Consider the following 12,305-nt stretch of genomic DNA (forward strand, 5'->3'; position numbering starts at 1 on the left):
AGAAAAAAACTGACAAGCATGTTTCTGTGGGGTGGTGGTTATCGTGTTTGCTTAATTTGCAAAAGGCTCCTGGTTCAAAGCCAAGCAAAAAGTGGGAACAGGGGGTTCTGCTCCTATTTGTGTCTCCCCAGGTAAACACAGCCCCTGCTGCTTGGGGATAAGCCCAACTCCCAGGCTGAGTAAAGCAAGGAACAACAGGAGCCCTGTTCTAGAAAGGGAGGGGCCAGTGTGTGTGAGTGCATGGCCCAGACAGACAGCCCCAGGGTGCAAGGACAGAGCTGCTGGACGTCTCTAGTGGCCCTGAGCGGGGGAGACATGGGTGTTAACAACATGCTCATGTGATGCCATGTTCCAGCACTGCCAACAGGGAGTGTTTTTTGTGGTGTCACCTGATTCCCCCCAACTGTAGCCCTTGTACCTGCCCTGTGGCAGGATAGAGACCCAGGGCCAAGAGAAAGCAGGAAGAGCCCCAGGATGCAGCTCATCTCCCCTTTTCTCCTGCAGTGCAGGTTGTGATAACAGCTCTAAGCAAAACCATGAACTTGAAGTAATTAGCCCCGATTGGAGCATGCCAAAGCCTGGGATTGAACCAGGGACCTTTAGATCTTCAGTCTAACACTCTCCCCACTGAGCTACTTTGGCTGTGACAAGAGGCCTGTGTGGCCTGTAATTCTCTGTCCAGGATGTTTTGCCGCATGTCGTCATGCCCTGCCCAGGAAGGCCAGACTGGCCTTTCCACAGCGCCCCTCCCCCACAGCCAGAGCCAAGGTTCCCTCTAAGCCAGGCCTGGGCAATACAGGCCAGCGGGCTGGATCCAGCCCATGAAGCCACCCAACATGGCAGCAAGAAGCCTCAGGCAGATTCCCTGCTCGCCCTGCCCCCACGCACAGCTGAGCGAAGGGGCTGCTGGGCCCTTTGTGTCTCTCAGCTGTAGAGGAAAAGGCTTCAGGCCTGGTCCCTGCTCCAGGCTTGTTTGTGGCCAATGGGAGCTGCCTGCTTGAAGCCCTGGCCAGTCCCCACAAGCTCTTATTCACCCAGGCGTGTGACCTGTACCCCCTGCGCAGGGAAGGGGCTGCCTGAGAAATGTGCTTGGCTGCTGGGAGTGTCTCCCAGTCAGAGCCTGCCTCTGGCACCCCAGCCCCTCCCTTCCCTCAGCCCCCTGGCCCGCCCTGTGATGGAAAAGGGCAAAGACCAGTCAGGTTTCATGAATACAGATAAGGCTGGTTTCCCTGACTGGGAATTGAACCCAGGCCATAGCAGTGAGCTAAATCACTAGACCACCAGAGAGACAAACACCTGAAGTGTTTCCTGAGAAAAGGGGATGCTGGGAAATTAGTGTCCCTGCTCCCTGCACAATCCCATTGGCTGGTTTCTGGCTATGGGAAGCACCATCCCCCCTCCACTCAGGCTCTTATTCACCAACCCACATGGCCCCTGCAGCCTGTGTGGGGGCAGGGCAGGCTGCCTGAGAAATGTGCTGGGCTGCTGGCTGGGAGTGAGCCAGGTAAGTCTCCCAGCCAGAGCCTGCCTCTGCCACCCCAGCCCCTCCCTTCCCTCAACCCACTGGTACCCCATGTAAACCAAACCCTCTGCCCCCCTCCTGAACCCTCACCCCTCCCAGATCCTGCACCCCAGTCCTCTGCCCCAAACTCCTGTCTGCACCAACCTGCATCCCAGACCCCCACCTCCTCTGTTAATAGCATGGAAAAGTGCAGCCCTGGGAGCATTTCCCGTGGAAAAGATGGCCAAGCCCAATCCCCTACACAGAGCCCCAGAAAATACCAATGGACACTGGGCACTTGTAAAGCTCCCTCTCGGGCAGCGCTACGGAATGAATCCGGCTGGCCATCGGGCTGACTAACCCATCAACAGACGAGTCCCAGTGAGACTTCTCAGCCCAAGTGCAGAGACCGTGGAGTCTCCCACTCCCAGCCCAGAGGGGCAGAGGGGCAGCGCCCTGAGGAGGCGGGTCCCGAGGCAGCAGAAACCTTTGAAGGGAACAGAGATGTAAGGTAAGAAGGAAGGAGAACGAGTCACCTCTTCCCAGGAGAGATGTGGTGGGAAACTACCAGATCCGGTGCAGATCTCGCACATGGCAGGGGGGTGTGTTCTTGCGCAACTTGCCACCACAGCCAAAGGGACTTTCAGAGATGAAGTCCAGTCCCCTGCCTCACAGCAGAACAAAGCACCATCCAGATCGATGTCTCTCCAAAACAGGAAGCTACTAGGAGTGGGGTTTGAACCCACGCAAACAAATATCTAGTGGATCTTAAGTCCAACGCCTTAACCACTCATCCATCCTGGTGATGAAGAGAAAGGCAGACGTGTGCAAGTTCTCTCCTCAAATACCCCAGGGACTCGCTCTCAGAGTATCTGCCTGTCCCATCTCTGTGCCAGGGCTTCCCTCCGAAAGGGTGAAAGAGCCGCCCCCTCCTCCGCAGAGAGGGTTTTTCTTGTGCAAGAAGGGGCAGTGTAGACGCTCCTTCTGGTGCAAGAGTCTCTTCGTCAAAAATGGTGGATCATTAGGTACGCAAATGAGGCTCGGCGATATTCGACGCTTAGCCTCATTTGCATATTTCTCATGCAAGAATCCGTGCGTGTAGACGTAGCCCTAGTGTTTGCCCTGCTTTGCATTTGGCCAGCCCCCATGGATCAGGCCAGTGTTTCCCAACCTTTTTTTTGTATACCATGGACAGCCAAGCCCATTCACAAACTTGTGCCAGACCAGTAACATTACATTTACATATCTGCATATACATTATGCAAATAACAAATCTGCAAATATGGAAATAAACTGTTGCCAGTCCCTAACAGATCAGTGTTTGCAGGTATCTACACTTAAAAATTCACAGAAACCATTCCCCTCAGGCTGCTGGAGGGGGCAGCTCCTCCCCCAGGAGGACTGGAGCCTGCAGAGGGAGGGGCACAGGAAGAGGCACCCACAGAGGCAGGGGGAATTTGGGACACCCTGGTTATAAACTTCAGAAATGTTGTTGGGGCAGAGAAGTTGGTGCCCCCAAGTGCCACCACCAGTCACCTCTGCCCCCCCTCCTGCCCGATGGGGGTGGAGGAGTTACCGTTGCCCCTTTCACTTTCTATGACCCCCCCGAGTTTCCCTCCATTGAAACCCCTGCTCCCAGCCACCTCATGCCTGGCATGATCCCCCCAACCTCCCTTCAGCGCCTCCTGCCTCCCCTTCCCGCCCCACCTCACACGTCCCTGTTCCCCTTCACCCGTCTTACCTGCTCCCACCCTCTTCAGCCCCCTCCCCACCCTCTCGGGGATGGTTCCCCCCACCCTGCACGAGCTGGTAGCAGCTTCCCTGGCCCCAGGCTTGGATCACAGCCCCCTCTGCTGAGAGCAGCCCTGGGCCAGATCTTCCCACTGCAGCCCTGGGGGCTGCTCTCTGGGAAGGGGGGGGGTCTCTCTTACCTGCCCCCCCGAGTGCTATACCCAATGCTGGGGCTCAGGGATACACCAGAACCGGGACCTGCAAGCAGAGGGCAGGAAAGGAGCCAGGTTGAGGCTTTGCAGGGAGCAGGCCGGGGACCTGGCAGGAGGAGGCTCCAGCGAGCACAGAGCCTGCGCAGGGCCAGCCCGCTGGGAGGGGAGCAGGAGCATCCAGCACCATCTAGGCCAGCGGCAGCCGACACTGGGGAAGCTCTGAGACTCCAGGGCAAAAGCCTCCAGCCCCCCATCTCTGGGGTTAGGTGGCCCTGGAACCAGACCCCCTGGAGTAGCAGTGTGGCCGGGGGGCTCTGACCACAGGGGGCTGGGAGTCTGGTCAGCAAGTGAGACTCGCCCGTCAGTCCAAGCTGCTTTCTCTCCGGCTGCCGTTCCTGCCTGTCCCGTGCCAGCGCCACACGCAGGCCAGTGGGGCAGGACGGGGGGTGTCCGTGGGGCCCTGCTCTCAGTCCGCCCCTCACAGGCCCTGTGGGCTGCTCGAGGGCTGAGCCCGTCGCCCAGGCCTGGCGCGGGGATGGAACATGGGGCACGTTTCCCCCTGTGAGCGTGTGCGGGGGCAGGAGGGAGCCACACGGGCCCGGCTGAAGGTTTTGTGCTGGGGATGGAGGCTTGAGCCCGAGCTGTCGGCCTCAGCGGGACTTGCTCCTCCCCCCTCTCCTGCCTTGCTGCCTCCTTTGGCCAGCAGCGCTCGGGGCAGCCGGGAGAGCCGGCACCAAGGGCAGAGGAGGCCGAGGCACAAGCCCCTCAGAGGGGACAGGCCTGAGGCCTCTGGCTTGCCCAGGCTCACGCCAAGGGGCTTTCTGTGGTGCCGGGCGGGGGAGGGAGGCCAGGCCCAGGCCGGTGGGAGAAGGGGCAGCGCCTGCCAGGGCAGCAAAGGGAGCTGCAGGGAGCGAGACGCGGCGTTTCTGCCTGGATCACTCAAGGGTCCTTCTGCGAGTGAAGCGCCTGTGACACCCCTGTGCTGCCGGGTTCCTCTGCCCCTCCCCTGGGAGGCCGTCCCCTTCGGGGGGCTCTTGCCCTGGTACTCGTCGAAGGGCCACCTGGGCAAAGCAGCCTGCCCCAGGCACCTTCCATAGCTCAGCTGGCAGAGCAGAGGCCTGTAGCGGGTGCTGGGCAAGTGTCCTTAGGTGGCTGATTCAACTCCAGCTGAAAGGAGAGATTCTTCTCCCTCCCCCTGGCTGCAGGCCCGGCCTTAGGACCAGGCGGCTGCCTTGGGTCTGTCCCTTTGGGGCCTGCTGCTACAATTGACAAAAAGGTTTTGGGTACCAGCTGCCAATCTAATGTCTTGGGCTGCACAGGCCTTGAGTCATGGCAAGAGCTGGAGGGGAATGGGGAACGGCTGCACTTTGGAATGGGAAGGGGGTGTCTGGGACCATAAAGTAGAACAGTTTTAAGGCTGCTTACAAGGAGGGCACCATGGCTTAGTTGGCTAAAGCACCTGCCTTGTAAGCAGGGGATCCTGGGTTCAACTCCCAGTGGTGCTTTGTTGCCAGGTCAATGGGTCTTTTCTTCCCACCATTTTTCAACATGTATCTGGAGTTGGTTTTACCTTCAGCTGAGCTTGGTGGTGCCCTCAGAGTGGGAGTAGGATAGTAGCAAAGAGCAGGAGGTGCCCTAGTGGGTTGATTTAGTGAGGCTTAGCTAGACTTGCTAAATCAAGCTCTGGAAGATGGATTGCAGCAGTGATCTCCACCTGAGTGAGGACATGGCCTAATGGTGCAATTAGTTAGATGCCGACACTAACAGCCCCACTGCTGGTGACTCACAGAGGCTACATCTGCACTAAGGCTGTGTCTAGACTGCATCCCTTTTCCGTAAAAGGGATGCAAATTAGACACATCGCAATTGCTAATGATGCGGGGATTTAAATACCCCTCGCTTCATTTGCATAAAAATGGCTTCCGCTGTTTTCTGGCTCGGAGCTTTGCCAGATCCTTCAGAAAATAAACCCTTAAAATAAGGATTAAGAGATCTTTTGGAAAAGGTTTTATTTTCCGAAAGATCTGCGTCTTGAGTGGTGCTTTTTTCCAACAAAGCTCGGAGCCGGTGTGTTGCACAGCACTGGTAGGAGACATGGAGGGTCTATTGGCACCTGCAGCCTCTCAGAACAACCCCCATCCCAACCCCCAAGTCCTAGCCCTTCCCTCCACCCTTAATGGGGTCTGCTGGGAATTGTCTGGATGCCAGCCCACCCCAGTGTCAGCCTAAGGACTGACTGGTCTGTAAAAGATGCAGCCTGGAAATGAGGAAGCAGCTCAAGTGACTCTGGTGGGACTGGAACCCACAACCTTTGAACATCTAGCTGGGCTCACATTAACCAGTGCAGCTTAGAAGTCCAACATGCTTTCCATTGCACCACAGAGCCAGATGGACTGCTGTTGTTGTTGATATCACCACTCTCTGGGACCAATGCAAACAGCCCCATAGCAGCGACGGAGTCAGTACATGGGTGGGTGGAGCAGAGAGCTGGGGGCAGAGCTCAGCTCTAACTCACTAGGGGTGTGCACCTGTGTGTGTGTGAGCCCCCATAGCACCCATTGGCACCTGCTGGGGGGTGGAGGGTCCCCTGGTGCCATAGCTCCTCCTGGGGAGGGGTGGAGGGACCCCTGGTCCAGTATTTCCTGCTGGGGAGAAGCAGAGGTAGCCCATTCCCTATAGCTCCTGCCAGGAGGGACCCTGACCCCTTATCTCCTGATGTGGTTTCAGTTTTTCCCTGGCGGATGCTCCAGACATGAGGGATGCCAGCGCACTGGCCCAGCCCTGGGCCGGCAGTGATGGTTTTATACACAGCAGGGAAATTCCCCAGCTTCTCCCCCTCACAGAGCTGCTGCCTCTCCGGGAGGCGGATGAACTGCGGGTGCGGGACAGCTCTCTGGCATCAGGGACAGCAGCCAAGGCACCAAATATCGCTGGGTCTGCAGCCAGTGTTGGGAACTGGGCAGGGAACAGGAGGCTTTTGTGTCACACACGTCTCAGGTAGGACGGACCCTCACTGAGCCCAGACTGTGACTGGTCCTAGCCAGGAATGTGTCTGGGGCTAGTTTGTGACACTCTAAGGCCGTGTCTACACTGGGCGTAAGAGCGACGCTGCCGCGGTCGATGTTCTGGGCTCTAGGGAAGACCGGCTGATTGGAACTGAGCTGTGCAGAGTCTTGCAAAGGGAACCGCAACTTCTCTGGATATTTGCTGAGTTTTATATGAGGGTTTAGCAGAAGGAACATTGTGGGCTCTGGAACAAGGTGGGTGGGGCAGGAAAAGCTACTTACAGGCAGGGGAATTAGCTCAAGTGGTAGAGCGCTTGCTTTGCATGCCAGAGGCAGTGGGATCGATACCCACATTCTCCAGCGATAGATGTTTGCTGCTTCCTCTTTTCCACAGGCAGAGCCAGCCAGGGGCTAAGTGCTTCCAGGGGCTCCTTCCCTCTTCCATAAGGCAAGGGGCTGTTTCCACAGCGCAGGGGGTGTCATGTTTGCCTCACAGGGAGCACTTCCCTGGCTAAAATCAGGCAGGCAAAGTCCAGCCTGTAACACCCAGCGGAGCGGATTCACCTGCCTGGGGAGGGTGGGAACAGACCAGCACTTGGGAGCTTGGCTGCCAGCTGCTTAGCACATCTGGACACAGAAGAATCCCAAGACTTGGTTCTGCCAGGCTCCAGGCTCCAGTTTCCCCTCTTCTGTTTCTTTTCAGCTCCCTGCAAACTGCCTCCCAGCTGTGGGTGAGGCTGAGTGTGTGTGAAACCAGCTGCACTTTGGATGATTTTGTTAATTGTTTAAAAAGCCTCAGGCACCTCTTCTGCCTGGGGAGGTGTCTGGAATAGACGCCTAGTGTGACATCACCCTGGGGTTTTACCCCTTTAACCTCACCCAGAGACTCCTGAGAAGTCTGCTCCTGTGTCCATCTCCGCCTCAGGCCAAGTGTTCGCATGTTTCATATCTAAGGAAACTCCTCCTCCCTTTTTCCTGCCAGTCCTTCCCGAGCAAGCTCTACCCTTCTGTGCCAATATTCCAATAAAGTGTATTATCCCACCACGTCCCTGTGATACCAACTTCTTCCTGCTCATTACCCATCGTTTCCATGTGTCTATACGAGCATCTAAGACACAGATTAGATTTTGCTTCCCAGTGGTCCCTCGTCCCTCATTTATCTCTGCGGTTACAGCCCCTGCTCTCTCCCATTTCTGGCCCATCCCCCAGGTGTCCATGTGATTCACTTACCTGTGGGCTTTGGGCACCTGCCCCCATCAAACCTAGTTTAAAGCCTCCTCACTAGGTTAGCCAGTCTGCACCCAAATACTCTTCCCTTCCTCGACAGGTGAACCCCACCACTGCTGAGCAGCCCTTCCTGCAACAGCATCCCATGGGCAAGGAGGCCAAAGCCACCTGCCCACTGAGCTGTAGCTTTCTGTGCCCAGGAGGCCAGAAACCACCTGGACTCCATGGCTCGAGGGAAATGGGGAATGGCTGCACTTTGGGAGTCAAAAGTGTTGTCTGGAAACATAAAGAGCTATTTTAAAGAGACTTTGGAGGAGGGCACCATGGCTTAGCTGGCTAAAGCACCTGCCTCATAAACAGGAGATCCTGGGTTCAATTCCCAGTGGTGCCTTGTTGTAACCTTTGCTCACATTTTCCTAGGTCCTTCTGGGACACAGAAGAGGCCTCCCCTGGAACTTCTGGTTCAGGAAAGGCTGACTGGGGAGGGATGTTGCGAAGAAGGAAACAACAAGCCTGGAGCCAGTGCAGGGGCTGCTGTGACTGGCTATAACAGGGCTCTCACTGCAATTACTGGGACAGGAGAGTCAGCACCACACACACTTGTGAATGCGTGAAGGAGTCAGGGCCTAGAGAGCCTGAGGGTACAACCTCTGCAGCTCCTGCAGCCATGGAGAGTCAGGGTCTGTGGGCATCAGGAGCTTCTCACTTGTGGGGGAGAAACCTCTTGGGACTTGTGGTTTCCTTCTTCCCCACACACCTCTGCAATCAGCCTTTTCCTGAGCCAGCAGTTCCATGGGTGGCCAGAGGAGGCCTCTTCCCAGAAGGGCTTAAGTAAATGTGAGCAAAAGCTGCAACAAGGCACCAATGGTAACTGAACCCAGGAGCTGCTGTTTATTTAGCAAGTGCTTTAACCAGCTAAGCCACGGTGCCCTACTCAGACCCACCTCTAAACTGTTCTACTGTATGGTCCCAGACAACACCATTGTCTCGCAAAGTTCGTCCATTCCCCATTTCCCTCCTGCCTTCCCACCCTGCTGGTGTCTGGCTCCCTGGGCACAGAAAGCTACAGCTCAGTGGGCAGAGGCTCTAACATGCACATCTCCCCCAGCCGCTGGGACTGTGGAGTTGCCTTTGAGGTTCTACAGGTCTGGGGGAGGGCAAAATGCAGCAAACTTTGATTCTCTGGCTTGTAAACCTCTTGGTCTCAGGGTTTAGGTTGGAGTCCCCAGGTGGGGGCCCGGGCTCCTTCAGTTTGGTCCCTTCCTGAGGGCACAAAACTGACATCAGAGAATTCCTTTGCCCTGCAGCAATCTCTGTTGGTCAAAGGGTTAGCAACCGAATATTTGCCCAAGTTTAAGTGCAGCAGAAAATACCATTAAGTGTGTTTCTGTGGTGTAGTGGTTATCACATTTGCCTAACACGCAAAAGGTCCCTGGTTCAAAGCCAGGCAGAAACACAGCATCTTCTATTATGGCACTTCCCCTGGGTGCCCACAAGGCAGTTCTAAGGCCTGCCTCCTGGTGCAGGGATGGGTGGCCTGTGTGCTGGCTTTCAGGAGCATGTGGGAGACAGCTCAGCAGGTTAGCCTGAGATAGGAGGATGCAGGGCTGGGGCTGAGACTTCTCAGCAGTGCTTTACCTGGGACCAGGTCATTGCAGCCACACAGTCCAGGACCCACCCTGGAAGTGCCACTGCTGTGCACCTTCAGGGCAGTGTGGCTGTGGCCTTTGGTGCAAGTGGACACAAAGCCACATAATGTCCTGCCTCATGCCCAGACCCCAACCACCCTGTTCCCCTTGCTTTCTTCCCCCGCAGCTCACCCAGCATCCCCAGCTTCCTTTGACACCCTCCCTTCTTCCTGCTCCCCCACCCTGATCCTTTATCCACGTTCCTTCTGCACCCTTTCTCCTGGCCACACACGGCTCCTTGGCGCTTCTCAAGCCAGGCCCTGCAAGGAGCCACCAGGGCAGGAACCAGCCCTTGGAGCTCAACTTGCACCGGGTCTGGTAGTTTCCCACCACATCTCACCTGGGAAGAGGTGACTTGTTCTCCTTTCTTCTGACCTTACGTCTCCGCTCCCTTCAATGGTATCCGCTGCCTCGGGACCCGCCTCCTCAGGGCGCTGCCCCTCTGCCACTGGGCTGGGAGTGGGAGACTCCACAGTCTCTGCACTTGGGCTGAGGAGTCTCACGGGAACTCGTCTGTTGACGGCGTTAGTCAGCCCGATGGCCAGCCGGATCCATTCCGTAGCGCTGCCTGAGAGGGAGCTTTACAAGTGCCCAGTGTCCATTGTTATTTTCTGGGGCTCTGTGTAGGGGATTGGGTTTGGCCATCTTTTCCACAGGAAATGCCTCTTCTTTGGAACAGCAGCTCCCAGGAGTTCATGGAACTTCTTCTTCTCAGCTTGAGAAAGGGACGACTCAGGGGGGATGGGAAAGATATTTGTGCTGTGAAAACAGCAGGGCCCCCAGGGAAACTGGTAAATAATCCCAGTGCCCAGGCCTGATGTTACCTGCCCCACACAATTCACACAGCAAACCTGGCTTCCAGAGCACAGGGGGAGTCTGTGGGCTCATTGCTGGGCCGTGGGGTGAAGCAGCAAACCAGCCTCCTCCTGTGGGGCCTGTGAGTGTTGCTGAATCTGGGCCCCTGCGCCTGGGCAATGGGAAACAAAAGGTCTGGGGGCCACACACAGACCCCGCTGGGCTGAGCAGGAAGTGGCTGGGACTTTGCTTTGTCTTTGCCTGTGGGCTTGGCTGTTTGCAGCCTGGAAACCTCCTGGCTCCTCAGACCACTGGTCTGGATGGAGCGTTACAGACGTCGGAATAATGGAATTGCTGTGTAGACGCTCCCATTGTTATTGCAGTGTAATGGCCGTTATGCCCAAGGAATGCTGCTGTGTAGATGCAGCCTCAGAGAAATGCTTTCATGAGCATGTGGGAGGAGCAAGGGCTCCTACAATGTCAGGAGAAATGAGGTCACCTCTCTAGACATAAAAGAGATGATATAAGAAAAGAGGATGTGTCAGAAGTGGGATTTGAACCCACGCCTCCATTTGGAGACCAGAACACCCAACTAAGGGAAAGACAGGTCCTTGAGTCTGGCGCCTTAGACCACTCGGCCATCCTGACATCTATGCAGACACCTCCAATGGCAGTTTTCTTACATGTGTGAGTTGCTCGGGGAGGCGGCGGGAGCACCTTTCTTTCCCCACCTAACAGCCGCTCTACAGTCCCATTTCCATCTCTCTAATGATAGGACAAGGGGCCGGGTTTCAGGATTTTTTGCGCAAGAACCTCCCAGTGTAGACCTAGCCCTGTAGTCAGAGTTCGAAGGCTGTACCAAGAGGCCAGGAATGACATCCCTTGTTTCAGTATTTTTTCTCCTATAAAATTATAAAGCTATATTTAGCTAAGCTGTTTGTGAGTAACTGGCGGGTACCACAGTAGCCCACATCCGCACAAGCGCAAACGACCTCACTAGTGGTGCACATTATGAAACTCACTCCACCCATGGATGGAAAATCTCAGAGGGAACACGGCCCCCCGCCCATCTTCTTCCCTCCATTGGCAGCCACAGTCCCTTTCAGCCACTGGAACACCCCGGGAAGAGAGGCAGGAATGGGGCCAAGTGCAAGTCAGGCTGAGGGGGGCAGGCAAAGCTCATCTTGCCTTGCAGGGCCACTGGCAGCAGCAGCTCACTTGTATTCTGCTGAGAGAAAAATATGCCTGAGAGAAACATGGGCCTCAGAGAGCTTGTTGCAGTTGCCAAAGTAGCTCAGTTGGGAGAGCGTTAGACTGAAGATCTAAAGGTCCCTGGTTCAATCCTGGGCTTTGGCAGAAGCCTTAGTCAATGCAGCTTAGTCTCTTTTGGCATCTCTCCATCTCTGGCAGGTCAATATCTGCAGTCAGAGTTCAAAGGCTGTATCAAGCGGCTGGGAATGACATAATAAAGTTGATGATATTTCAGGATTAGAAATGGGAGAGGGGATTTCATGTCACCTCGGAGATTGTTGACACAGTAGAACAGGGCTCTTGGCTTCAGCTGCTCCCAGCCTTGCGTCTCTGTTTTTAATTCCATGCCCCCAGAAATGAACATTAACAGAGCCTGCCTCGGACTAAATCTGAGGCTTCCCCATACTGAGGACACGCTATTTCTATTTTCTTAGACTGGAAGTTATTATGTTGATTTAAGCAATTTCAAAATAGTTTCCAAGTATAGACATGCCCTTATAGTCCTGGTCTTCACAACATCCTCTGGCAAGGAGTTCCACAGGTTGACTGTGCGTTGTGTGAAGAAATTCTTCCTTTTGTTTGTTTTCAATCTGCTAATATCATGGCGCATCCTTAGTTCTTCTATTATGGGAACAAGAAAAATACCTTTGCTTATTTACAATCTCAAAACAGCCATGATTTATAGACCTCTATTTTATTTCCACTCTGTCTCCATCTTTCTAAGATGAAAAATCCCAATCTCTCTTCATGTGGCAGCTGATCCAAACCTTTCATCATTTTTGTTGTGCTTGTCTGAAGTTTCCAATGCCAAGGTATGGGTTTTTTGTGGGGGGTGAGGGGGTAAGGCAACCACATTTCCAGTCAGGCCTGTGTTTTGGCCACACCCCTAACCTGG

At 55.2% G+C, this 12,305-nt stretch overlaps 1 protein-coding gene and 6 non-coding genes across 9 annotated transcripts in view; 5 read left to right on the forward strand and 2 right to left on the reverse strand.

Moving 5' to 3' along the window:
• LOC142821516 (uncharacterized) overlaps window positions 1-12,305 on the forward strand; it is a 369,045-nt gene that overhangs the window by 170,808 nt on the left and 185,932 nt on the right. The window lies entirely within an intron of this gene.
• On the reverse strand, window positions 570-642 carry TRNAF-GAA (transfer RNA phenylalanine (anticodon GAA)). The gene has a single exon. It is a non-coding gene; the product is annotated as a tRNA-Phe (tRNA).
• TRNAT-UGU (transfer RNA threonine (anticodon UGU)) lies at window positions 4,876-4,949 on the forward strand. The gene has a single exon. It is a non-coding gene; the product is annotated as a tRNA-Thr (tRNA).
• Window positions 7,994-8,067, forward strand: TRNAM-CAU (transfer RNA methionine (anticodon CAU)). Its single transcript has one exon. It is a non-coding gene; the product is annotated as a tRNA-Met (tRNA).
• On the forward strand, window positions 9,060-9,132 carry TRNAV-AAC (transfer RNA valine (anticodon AAC)). Its single transcript has one exon. It is a non-coding gene; the product is annotated as a tRNA-Val (tRNA).
• Window positions 10,699-10,807, reverse strand: TRNAL-CAA (transfer RNA leucine (anticodon CAA)). The gene is made up of 2 exons: window positions 10,770-10,807; window positions 10,699-10,744 (listed from the first exon to the last, which is right to left on the reverse strand). It is a non-coding gene; the product is annotated as a tRNA-Leu (tRNA).
• TRNAF-GAA (transfer RNA phenylalanine (anticodon GAA)) lies at window positions 11,443-11,515 on the forward strand. Its single transcript has one exon. It is a non-coding gene; the product is annotated as a tRNA-Phe (tRNA).

This window comes from Pelodiscus sinensis, chromosome 31 (genome assembly GCF_049634645.1).
Source record: "Pelodiscus sinensis isolate JC-2024 chromosome 31, ASM4963464v1, whole genome shotgun sequence".
NCBI lineage: Eukaryota > Metazoa > Chordata > Testudines > Trionychidae > Pelodiscus > Pelodiscus sinensis.